The 12,165-nt window shown below is 32.0% G+C and overlaps 1 long non-coding RNA gene across 2 annotated transcripts; it reads right to left on the bottom strand.

Annotated features, from left to right (window-relative positions):
- Positions 1-425: 425 nt before the first annotated feature.
- Positions 426-4,446, bottom strand: LOC145962013 (uncharacterized). Of its 2 annotated transcripts, none has more exons than XR_014435784.1 (3): positions 4,076-4,446; positions 3,421-3,693; positions 426-843 (listed from the first exon to the last, which is right to left on the bottom strand). It is a non-coding gene; the product is annotated as an uncharacterized LOC145962013 (long non-coding RNA). The 2 variants fall into 2 exon arrangements; XR_014435783.1 differs by lacking the exon at positions 426-843 and adding an exon at positions 2,768-2,846.
- Between the last annotated feature and the right edge of the window lie 7,719 nt (positions 4,447-12,165).

Below are 12,165 nucleotides of genomic sequence, written 5' to 3'. Positions count from 1 at the left end.
TTACACGCTTAGACTCTATCTAATTCGCGTAATTGCTTTAACGAGATGTACATCGTGAAACAACACGTGCCTATTGTTATCCTGCGTTCTTAAGAATGCATGCCTTTCCACTCGACTTCTACATTTAAGCGATAAAGTAGACGATGTAATTTCTTTTCAATTAAATACTAATTTTGATCATGATAAAAATTTTCGTTTAATCTGAATTCTTTAAATTCCAATATGTACTCGAAACTGAAATTTATTTATATTTCTCGATTGAAAAATTAAAAATAATTTTTTTATAAATTTTCTTTGTAAGAAATTTAATAAATATTTATTCTATATAAATTTAATAAATTGAGAAATTTAATAAATATTTATTCTATAAAAATGGAATGTGATAATATTATCGAGATAAAATCCAAGAAATATTATGCATTTGTTTTATCAAAAATTCATCGATTGTCTCGCAATAAATACAAATAAATTATTTTTACTTAAAAGCAAATATGAAATAATAAAATTTTGTTTATCATAGTGATCTATACGCGAATACCACATCATTATAAATTGTAATTTTTTTCCTCACAGAACATTAACTTTTACGTCATATTTATGTCGTAAAAAATAAATTGAAAAACTTTGCGGTGCGGAAAATGATTTTGCATATATTCTAGTAGTAAATGCCATAAACATACATCGGTGATGCATTTACTGAACAGCTTGTAGCAAGTGCTTGATGCTATCAAGATCGGTGAACGTACTATCGCGCATCCACGCAACATTATCTGTGTCACTATTATAGATTCTTCTTTAGAACGTCTAACACAAGTTACATTGTTTGTAGAACAAAGCTTCTCTCTAAAACATATCATAATTTTAATCTCCATTTAAATTATACATTTTTAAAAGTTTTTTTATATTTTTTAATATTTATGATACTCAAATTTTATTTATATTTAAATATTTATAATATTTCAAACTTTGCATATATTTATAAAATTTGTTTTTTTTTTTTTTATACATTTTATATATTTTTTATATTTTTATATATTATTTATGATAATTTATCTTAATTTATTTATCTTAATTACTATTTATTTATTTATCTTAATTACTTATTTATCTTAATTTATATATATATATATTAATTTATTTATATATTTATAATTATTCTTTTAATATATTTTCTTCACAAATGCGATTAAAAACAGCTTAGCTCTTGCAAATAAGAGACTTAAATTTGCCCATCACGTGTATAACACAATTTATCATCGAATTTAAATCAGACAGATAATTACGACACATCACTCGAGCGTTAAAATATCATCTTTATCAGAAAGAAACATTTTCCTGTCCCTACCAAAAGGAAAAGGAACGTCCGCAATAAAGTTTTCTTTCGCAATAAAAATAATATTATCGTAACGTACTTGCGTTCGATTATGAAAATGGAAGTGTCGCGAATGAAAGGGTTAAATGTCACTCGCGACTCGCTTCTGCTAAACGCGCACGAAGGCAAAACGATGCGACGTTCACCTCGCGGTTTAGCCTCGTTCGAAAGTAGAGTAACGCGCGCAAGGTCGACGGCGGCCAGGCCGCGTGTCTCGCTTACGTCGCCTCGTCGTTCTCGGGTCGCGTCGCACAACAGTGAACGTGTCCGCTATCGTCACCGTATTGAGAAAAACGGGAGTAAATTTTCGCGTATTCTTGCCTCCGACCGCGATCGAAATACCGCTCCGTTCTTAAGAGCGCGCCGCGTCTTAGTCTCGTACCGGAAGTCGCGAGAGAGTACTTTTTTCTCTTTTTTTTTCAATCTTTTTTCCGTCTTTCTCTCACATATTTATCATAATATTCTTATATAATAAAAGAAATTTCTTTTTAATTTGATTACATAATTTTTGTTGAGCTATCAATATGTACAAATAATTAATTAGTTGAAATATTTCTTTAATTATGTATATATATTGTATTTATAAATATTATTTTTTTAATATTATTATTATTATTATTATTTAGTAATTTTTAATATTATTTTAATAAATTTTGGTATCATTGTTATATGTATATTTTTGTATATTACATATTTAATAATTTTAATATTATTATTATTATATTATTTTAATTATTATTATTTTAATTATTATTATTATTTTAATATTAATTTATTAATATTATTATTTTAATATTATTTTAATATTATTAGTATTATTTTTATTATTATTATTATTATTCTTTTAATATTATTATTTTAATATTAACAATATTATTTGAATTAATATTTAAATAATTATTTTAAGAATTATTGTTACCATCGATTTTATAACGAATGAATTTTGTCTCTCTCTCTCTTCTTTCTTTTTCTCTTTCTTTCTCCTTCCTAAAATATTTAATTTTCTATACGATGGTGTAGATATCATGTTTCTTATTTACTATACTGTAATCGGATTGATATATTAATCAGAATTATTACTACTACTGTTACTTTTCCTACTTACTATGCTACAGTTATATCAATATGTTAATCGGGATTACATTTAAATATCTGAATCTTTCCGCACTTAAGATTCGGATTCTTTGATCTCTTAATGTTTGCTTTCGTAACATTTAAGAAACTATTCATTTTATATATTCACGAATTTTATTATTTATTAATATCACAAGTGATATAAGGATATGATCATTAAGTAAGAAATCGTTAGGTAAATTAACATACCGATTTTTCCATGTCATAAGAATATAAATAAAGGAAACAACATTACGGTATAGAAGTGGATTCTACTTATCCGTGAAATCATCCACGATCTATGGAATTCTCGAAATGTAGATTGCATCGAGGAATTTGCGGTATAAATTGCGTCGTCATGCTACGAATATAGAAAAAGATGTAAGAAATAACCTTTTCTTATCGAAGAAATTAACTACGTAACGAGAAATTTATGATCGAATGATTCACTTAACATACATTTATATTATTCGAATCTTATCTCAGCAGAAAAAGAAAATAACTTTTATATTGCTTGTAAGTTACTGTTATTTGAGTAAACAGGATAAATAAATAAGTAAATAAATAAATAAATAAATATATATATATATTATAAATAAAATTTTAAATTTTAATTTATAAAATTATACATACAATGAAAAATCTTCTTGTGTTTTTTATTTCATTTTTATTCTCGATACTATAAAATTATAATTATCCTTTATTTGGCGAAAATACTTTAATATTGCGAAACATTTAAATTTAAAAATTACTTAATAATTATTTTAAAAATTATTTAATTTAAAAAACTCTTGCATCTTTATAATTATATCTATAACAAGAAAAGAAATAGAGAGAGAGAGAGAGAAAAAGAAATTAAAATTTTATTAAAGCGAACAGAAACACGTTGGAATAAAATTCAATGCAAGGGATTGAAAATCGAAAAGATTACTCACAATCGCGTGTACAGGTTGATATTGCCCTGAGAGAAAAACCGACTAGCGCACGTTCTTTGTTATCTGGCGCCTGCCAGCGTGTGATCGTCTGGCATCGAGTCATCAATGGGGCAAGGGACTGTAATTACTAATCGATGAGTTGGCACGTGGCTTCCCCTGAACAAGTGGCTGACTTATTCCTCGAGGGTTAATCTAAGGTCTCTGTCATGTATATTCAGCTGCACTTCCTCTTTCTTACATGTTCGCCATAAAAAAATGTAAGGCATATGATGCCTAAAATATTTAAAAAAATTTTTACAGCAAACATTAAAGAATGAAATTGTGATAATTAATTACTATATTTTTATAGAATTAATAATTAATAATATTAATTATTAATTATATATATAGAATTATTATATTATTAAAATAATAGTATTATTAAATATTATTAATATAATAATAATAATAATAATAATTAATATATTTAATTTTTAATTTTTAATTTTAATTATTTATTTTATTTATTAAATCATAATATTATTAAATATTATTAATATAATAATATTATTATAAATATTATTAATATAATAATATTATTAAATATTATTAATACAATAATTATTATATTATAATATTATTAATATAGAATTAACAATATTAATTATTAGTATACATTTCTATAAATTAGGATTTTGAATTTTTTGTCGATATGCATATGTTCGAAACGATATGCAAAATATTCAAAAGTCCTTAATGAGTCTTCTAAGCCGTATTTATATCGCTGGTTTTGTTTATTGCGAGACAAGACGGCGAGTAGAATAGAAAGCAAGACGACGTGTGCGACACTCCATCAAGCGCTTTAATAACGTATGCCAGCGGTGTTTCTCGCTCGCGTGACTCACGCTGCTGCAGCTGTCACCCCTTCCGGTGCTCCCGAACGACGAGGAGAAGCTGCTTCTTCGCAGGTTTTCCTCTTCCTCGGTTGATGCCGGGTCTTGCGTGAGTCACGTCACACTGCGTAATCGCCGACACGCGGTGCGTTTTCGTGCCTCGAAACGCAAAACACACGATTCGCGTCGTGGTCGCTCGTTAACCTTGCCACGGTGCTCGATTTTATTGCATACTTAAGATTCTCGAAAACAACGACGTTGTGTCATTAGCAGAAGTAAATAAACGACGCTTCCTATTCGACGTGCAGCTGCAAACTCAAAGCGTTGTTGGACCTTTTTTAAAATATTTCGCGATTAAAATTGCAATTTTTGTGATTAACAAATTTAACGAGGAACAGTAGCATAAAATATAAAATATTAAATTTTGTTTATTATATTCGATCAATTTATTCGTTTTTTTTTTTCAGAAGAAGATTTGCTTCATCATCAACTTGAGTAACTTTGATAAAAAAACACTGATATGAACTTTTAGTAGGTGACATGGAAAGTGTATTAATTAATCATAATCGCGATTAATCTGAACCATATCGAATATTGACTATTGCATGACGTTTTTATGTCTAAAATCAAAGTTTTTTTATTGGATATTTTCACTAGCAGCCGGGAAAGACGTGACTATTCGTCACAAATGAGCAGTAGACACGCTTCATATAAAAAGAAATGAAATCATGTACAGGTGCGCTCGTTTGCAAGCATCGCGTTAAACAACCATAACGTGGGACGTTGATACGAAAAGACACAATAATCACACAACGCGTCGTAAATTCCAATTCGATCTCGACGTCAAATGTGATATTTCAATATTATAGTGCAAGTCGAATTTTAAGCACGAATGTATTTCACGTATTTGACCAGACATGGACAGGTGGAAATCGATCGGTCCTTTCGCAATCGATTACGTAAATATCGCTGGCGAGAAATCGCGCGAGTGAAAACGACAAGCACGCACTTTTTTCGCGAAAATTTTTATCGATCTCGATACTCGCCTGGAATCCTAATCTGATTAATGGACAGAAAAGTCCCTGATTCCTTCATGTCTACCTCGTCCGAGTGAACTAATCATCGCGAGCGCCTTTCTCTCATCATCGTTCTGTCAGTAGCGACGTCGGCTTTCCATCTCGCGACTTTCGATTTGCAACATGGACAGGACAAAATTTTACATTTCTCGAAATTTATGCTCGTTTGAAACCGCATAATTTCCATGTAAATCGTCAAGGTGCGCCGTAATCGGAAACCCAACCCCGGATGCGAATGAAAGTTCGATTGATGCTCACTAACACATAACGAGTTCAATCATGAATAAATCCGCATTATTGGAAAAGTGAGAAAATTTTAATTGATTATAATTTGATTAATATGAGAAATTAAATAAGAAATTAAGGAGAGAAGAAAAAGTGTTAAATTAAAATTATATTTGTGATAAGACACTTAATCAATTTAATTAAAATATATATTAATAAGATATATATTAATTAAAGTGATAATTAAATTAATTTCTAGTGTTTTACGTAGCAGTTTGTTTTTTTTTTCATAAATTCTTTCATAAATTTTCCGCAAAAATTTCAAGTTATTCCGGCTCTGAATCTTTCGTAATGCATGTATAAAGGTGGTGACATTCTAGTCTCAGCTTGAAATATCGAAGTGCAAATACTTCTACAGAGCTGTCTTAAGAAAAGGTCTTGCAACCATCTGTTGCATTCAACTCAATCATCGCAGCGGTTGAATAAATATGCGAGATCGCAAACTTGTGTAGCAGAATTTATTATAGGCGCTTTTGAGTATTATTTGAATAAATAATGTGAAACAGAGTATTCTTATTCGTCATAAAAATAATTATTGAACATTTCATGCATAAGAAACTCATGAATAATAAATATTTATTATTTTTTTATTACGAGAACAGAACTATTAATTGCACAGTTAATTACATATTTCATATAATTACTTGTTTCAAATATATTGGTCGTATCTATGCGTAAAAGTATTCAAAGATTGTCCTACAATTTCAAAAATAGTTCACGTTCACATGACATTTGCAATCACATGATAATATAACATTAACAAAAAATATATATTTTTTTATATCATGACTCTGATTAGTACCATGATGAAAAGATAGCAATCAAAAAGTAGCATTATCATCACATTTTTTTCTACAAGAACATATCATTATATTACTCTCTGCGCATTACAAAAGCGCTAATTTAGGAGTTGTTGAGCGTTTAATCCTTGGGAATTTCGATAATTAAATCTTACTATGAACTAACTACTTCGCACAATGTTGCAATAAGATATAATAGTTTACACTTGATTTGTGTCGCTCGTTATCAGGAATAGTTTTCGCAATTTGTGATATAAAATAAGATATATATTTGGTTGATTGAGAAAATAATTTATCTTGTAATAACAGAAAATTATAGTGTGTTAACAATTGGCTTATTTTGCTGAATAACATAATGATCAATATTTTATCGAAAATTGAGATTTGCTTAGTCTTATAACTCTATTTTTATATCTCATATGTAATTGCATATTTTTAATTAGGATAAAAATTATAAATTGTAATAATAAAAAAGAAAATTTACAATAAATTAATTTTTTCTATCAACAAGATTATATAGAATAATTTCTAATGATTATATATTTTTCTGAGGTGATTAAAAATAAACAAACGCACATGCATGTTTTTAGTAATTTTATAAAAATTTTATAATTTCATAAAAAATTTTGTAATAATATTAATAGTTTTTATTACATCTTATCTCACATTAGGAAAATAAAAAAATGATAATTAAACGATATGAAATAAATTTATGATATACAATTTTTATTATAAATTTTATTATAAATTTGATATAAACTTTTTATTATAAATTTTATAAAAATATAATATTAGATAATATGTTTTCTATCAATTTGCCAAAAAATTATCTTAGCTCACATAAAGTCATAAGTATTGACCTCAACTTGTACCAAGGATGTCGAAAGTTCGGGAAGATTTCTGGCATGAAGAAATTCACCATAATCTCGCGGTGTATTTCCCCTCCCCCTCTTTCTCCCTCTTATACCGCGGATGTGCCGCATAACAGACCCATCCTCGCGATCGGGCCCCATCCCTACTCCTTTTTCTGCTCACCCTTTCTTTTTCCCTTTCGCCGAGCGATGGCGACCGCAACCGATCCCAGCCGAGCTCTAGGTTGCCGCTGATAGATCGTCGTCTACGTCGATCGGAAAGTCGCGTACGCCATCGCGTCGATCGCATCGTCGAGTTCCGTTTCAGCTTTGAAATTCTTGGAAATCCTGGAAATTCCCCCAACCACTTGTCAAAGGTGTTCTCTATATCCGGCTGTTCTCCAACGCGAGTTCTCCTGCACGAAAGCAAAAAAAGAACCACCGCTGTCTTCGGTAACGTCTTCGGGATATCGCGACTATTAGACAGTGCGCGATTTTCATTGTTCGCTCGTGAATCGTCGGAGCATCTCGCGGATTAAGTATTCACCGAATATCGGTACTCGTCGAGAGGAGCCGCTCGCACTTCCGGTCGACCGTGCGAACGACGCGACCGCGAGCGCTCCACGGAAGCCCCCGCAGGCAACGTTCCAGAGAGTATCTGACGACGAGACCAAGAGGCAGTCGCGTGTCGTTCGTATCTCTTGAAGGGATACGCGAGAAAGTGCGCGAAGACGCGGATTCGGAAAGCAAGGACACGGATCGAACGGCCAACTCGGACAATCGCGGTTCGCCCTGGCGAACGGACGCGCGAACGATGCTGATACTTCCGGACATAAAGCTTCAGGTAAAGATCATCGTTGCGTGAAACTTCCGCGGATGTCTAGAAGATTAATCGACGGTCCAGGTTCTTCTAGACATTCTTTAGGTGTTCGTGATGTTTGAAAGTCTTAGAAACGTGTAAATTAATGTGGATCGAGAAAGATTAATATTTGTGTAAAATTGAACATCTGATGTTCGAAATCAATTTTATAGCGACGTTCTAAATTTATCACATTTCCCAGAAATTATGGGAACTTTAAATAATTTTAAATCTAACATATATATTCTGAAGAAATGTATTAGAAATGTATAGCTTTCACAAAGTGAAGCCTTATCAACTCTTTAATTCATTGAATCAGAACATCTTGTGAATTTGAAAGCACTCGCGAGCGGTTCGCAGGGTGAACAATTCCAACATTCGTGACAATCGGAGTCATTAATTATTATACGCTCCGAGAGAGAAAGTGGAATCAAGTCCTTACAATGTGGCAAAGTAAACGTTCGTTACGAAAAATCTGAATCCCAAGATTTTACCATAAACGGTCTAATGGTTTGAAACTCGTATTCTCACAAAAACATTTCAAATATATACACTTGAAAAATGAAAACTTGCGAGACACGCTCTAGCTCATTTTGAGCTCATAATACGTACTCGATAATTTTAGAACGTATGTAATCTCTACAATCTTTTACAAGTATAATTTTAAGACAAAATTTTCAGGAAAAAATTCCTCAGGCCTATTTTATTAATCGCTGTAATCAAACTGGGCAGATATTTATTTAATTGTCACAATCAGCTGATTCGTACGAAACGTCAGATATTTATTAATAATCAGCTGATTCGCATGAAACGTCAAGTTGTTTATTTTCTCCCGGACGCATATATTTTAAATTAAATTATATATGCGAATAACAATGGCACGAATTGGGACGAATTGCGGAACACGCGGGATCTAACAGAACCAACCTTTACCTCTAGCGAGTTAAATGCGCGCACGGTGCATCCTCCATACAATTCCCCGGACGTATAACGCACACGTATAGCGTACGCACGCACATAGGTACGCACACTCTTTCGCCATACATTGCCTTTCTCCCTTGGCTCCTTCTCGCCTGGTGATATGTCGAGCATGCGATGATCACGAAGGACGCGACAGCCTTGAAACTGCCATTTCTAATTAGATCGAGGTGCAAATCGAAATGATCCTTGTGTCTTCCCCCCCCCCTCCATGATAAATCATTTTTCTTTCTCCTTGCTTTTATAATATATTGAATAATAACGTGAAATCTTAAGAAATATTCTGAGAAATATTAATTGATTAATGTATGATTTTATTTATTTATTCATTTATTAATTATCAATAATCGAAATCTGATTTAAACCATTTTGCTTAAGGATGATTGTAATTATTATATTAATATCATATTAATAAGCATTATATTAATAAAATAAATATTAAAATAAATAAAATATTAAATTAATAAAAATTAAATTAAATATTATATTGTTTAAATATTATATTAATAAGTTATTATTTAAATATTATTTAAATATTATATTTAAGTATTATTTAAATATTATATTAATAAACAGAGCTATAAAGAATGATAACGATTAATTTGTTATTGAATGCATTATGAATGAAAGAAATTCAGACAGATCCTGAGATTTTTTATTGCCATACGGCATGTGAGTATGGATGACACACCCCGTTCCTTCCACCATGATCTCAATCCGAGGCGGCCAAGTAAACCGCGCGCTCAACCAGCCGGGCATTTCCAACTCGAGTGCTACGTAATTTCAATTACACCGTATAGCCGGTGTTTAATACAACTTCGGAGTCATCGACCGACTAAAAATGCGCGTGAAACGCCTCGACGCGGAGCAGCGACGCGGCGCTTGTCGGATGTACTTGGTTGCGTTTCCTGCCGCGTGTTGCTTCGGCATCGGCTTCTGTTACGCCACGTTGAGACGAGCACGAAGGGCGACGCCCTTGCTCGCAGATTAGCGAACCGAACCAGCAGGTATCTCAATACCTTGCCGTCTCGCCGTAGATCGACGAGATAGGGTATTCCTCGTGCTTGGAGTAAGACTTTTCCGCGTGCGATTATAAGAGCGTGGAAGGAAATTTTATCCGCAACTTTCCACAGGAGGAGAGAATCGAGAAGCTTGTGTTTCTCTCGTCAACAATGTTAATTTTACCGCCTATATTTTTATATTGCTTCTAATCGATATTATTAATTATTAATTATTAATTAATTTAATATGAGGGATATAATTTTTCAATAAGTGTCGCAATTATGAAAGCAAAATTATGATCAATGTGTGGGGACATCTTGAGAAAAATGACAAGTCCTCGAAAATCGAGATGTCCAGTCATCAGGAATAACGAAGGAGAAACACTGACAAGCAAGCGCAATAATTGCTAGCTATAAAATCTTGTTGTTTACCGGACCATAGCTTTTATCATATATGCATATAAAGATCCCAAGAGAGATTCTAAATTTACCAAAATCCCAAACACACCGGAAAGACTGACAATTTATCTTCTTCAAGAGACTTGATTAAATCGCAAGCTGAATAAAACTTGGAAAGCTGATGAAAATTTTATAATTTAATATTTCCTATTAACACATAATTAATATCTATATATTGATAGAATATATTATAAAATAAATGTAGCTCGAATAAAGTCCCGTGAAGCTTTGCTCCGCAAATAATCGTGCTCTTGTTACCGGAAGAGGAAAGTGGGTCCCAATCAGAAACGCGTGCACAATTAGACATTCCTGCCATACGTGTGGTAAAAGTAGTTATTCGCTCGGCAATATACGGCCAGGGAAAACCACCGCGGAATCTGACTCTGCCTGTAAATATTATTCCAATCGGACTTTGCCGGAAAATGCAGGATCCTAGCTGTCATACTTAATCATGCTTTCGACTTTCCCCAACTCGCGTGATATTTAAAATACCGATTTTTCTCGGTATATTTTAAAACACAGAAATTATTCTTGTAAACGGAAATTTTGAATTATTGTTAAATAATGTTGCCTATATTAATATATGTCGTCGAGATTATGCATAATAAATATACCCTGTGCGGCCGTTTATTTTCTCGAAGCATGTTCATAAATTTTAGCTAGTTTACCATCGCTATTACCATATTTTATGTGCCCCGTGTAACATTTCCATAGAAATTGACACTCCTTTAACGTGATAATTTAATTATTAATGTACGTGTTATGCTAGAAAAAGAGGAAAATTCGCAGCCACATATGACCGCATCGGGAACGAGAAGATTGAATAAAGCAGCGACACGAGGTCGATAGGCGTGAACCTCGGAATTACGATGTATAATCGCTCGTTTCTCGCTGAGGTGCGCGACGTCGGCGACAGGTGCGTGTTACGAGGCCGCGTAAAACGTGGACGTATCTTATTTCCCGTTCATCTTCTTCTTCTTCTTCTCTTCTGGGTCCGTTCGACTACGTCTATGGCATTCGAAAGGGTGGGGATCATTCGCAAATACCGTTACCGAGCTCCTTCTGCAGCCATCCCAGCATCTCCTGGACCACTAGTGTGCGATCTTCCTTCGGGATTCCCTCCCTCCCATCTGCATCCAAAGTTTTTATTCAATTTTCCTCTACTATCCTTTTCACGAAAATAAAATTTAATTAATTAAATTCATTATCCAAAACAATTGTATTAAAATTCTGATAAAAATTATTAATAATTATTGTTGGAATCAAATGCGTATAAAATTTACTATTTATTATTTATCAAAAAATACTTGTTATTAAATTTTTGATAAAATCATTGTAAGGTTTTGATAATGAATTTTGCTTGGAGATTGGCTGAAAATTTTTTTATATTTTAAGACACAGTGAGATTGCATTTTGCACAGTGAGATGAATAATTCAATAATGACGCGATTGTTTTCTAATCTATTGCTCTAAAAAAAATATATCTTTTACGTAAGAAAGGTTTTTATACAAACGATAATATTACTTATGAAAATAATAGAAATATAAAAAAATTTTACAGTAA

This window comes from Camponotus vicinus, unplaced genomic scaffold (assembly GCF_025532165.1).
Source record: "Camponotus vicinus isolate PSW18456_S1 unplaced genomic scaffold, iyCamVici1.0 SCAF_11, whole genome shotgun sequence".
Classification (NCBI taxonomy): Eukaryota; Metazoa; Arthropoda; class Insecta; order Hymenoptera; family Formicidae; genus Camponotus; species Camponotus vicinus.
Note: the sequence above shows the minus strand (reverse complement) of the source record. Positions and strands in the feature narration are given on the sequence as shown.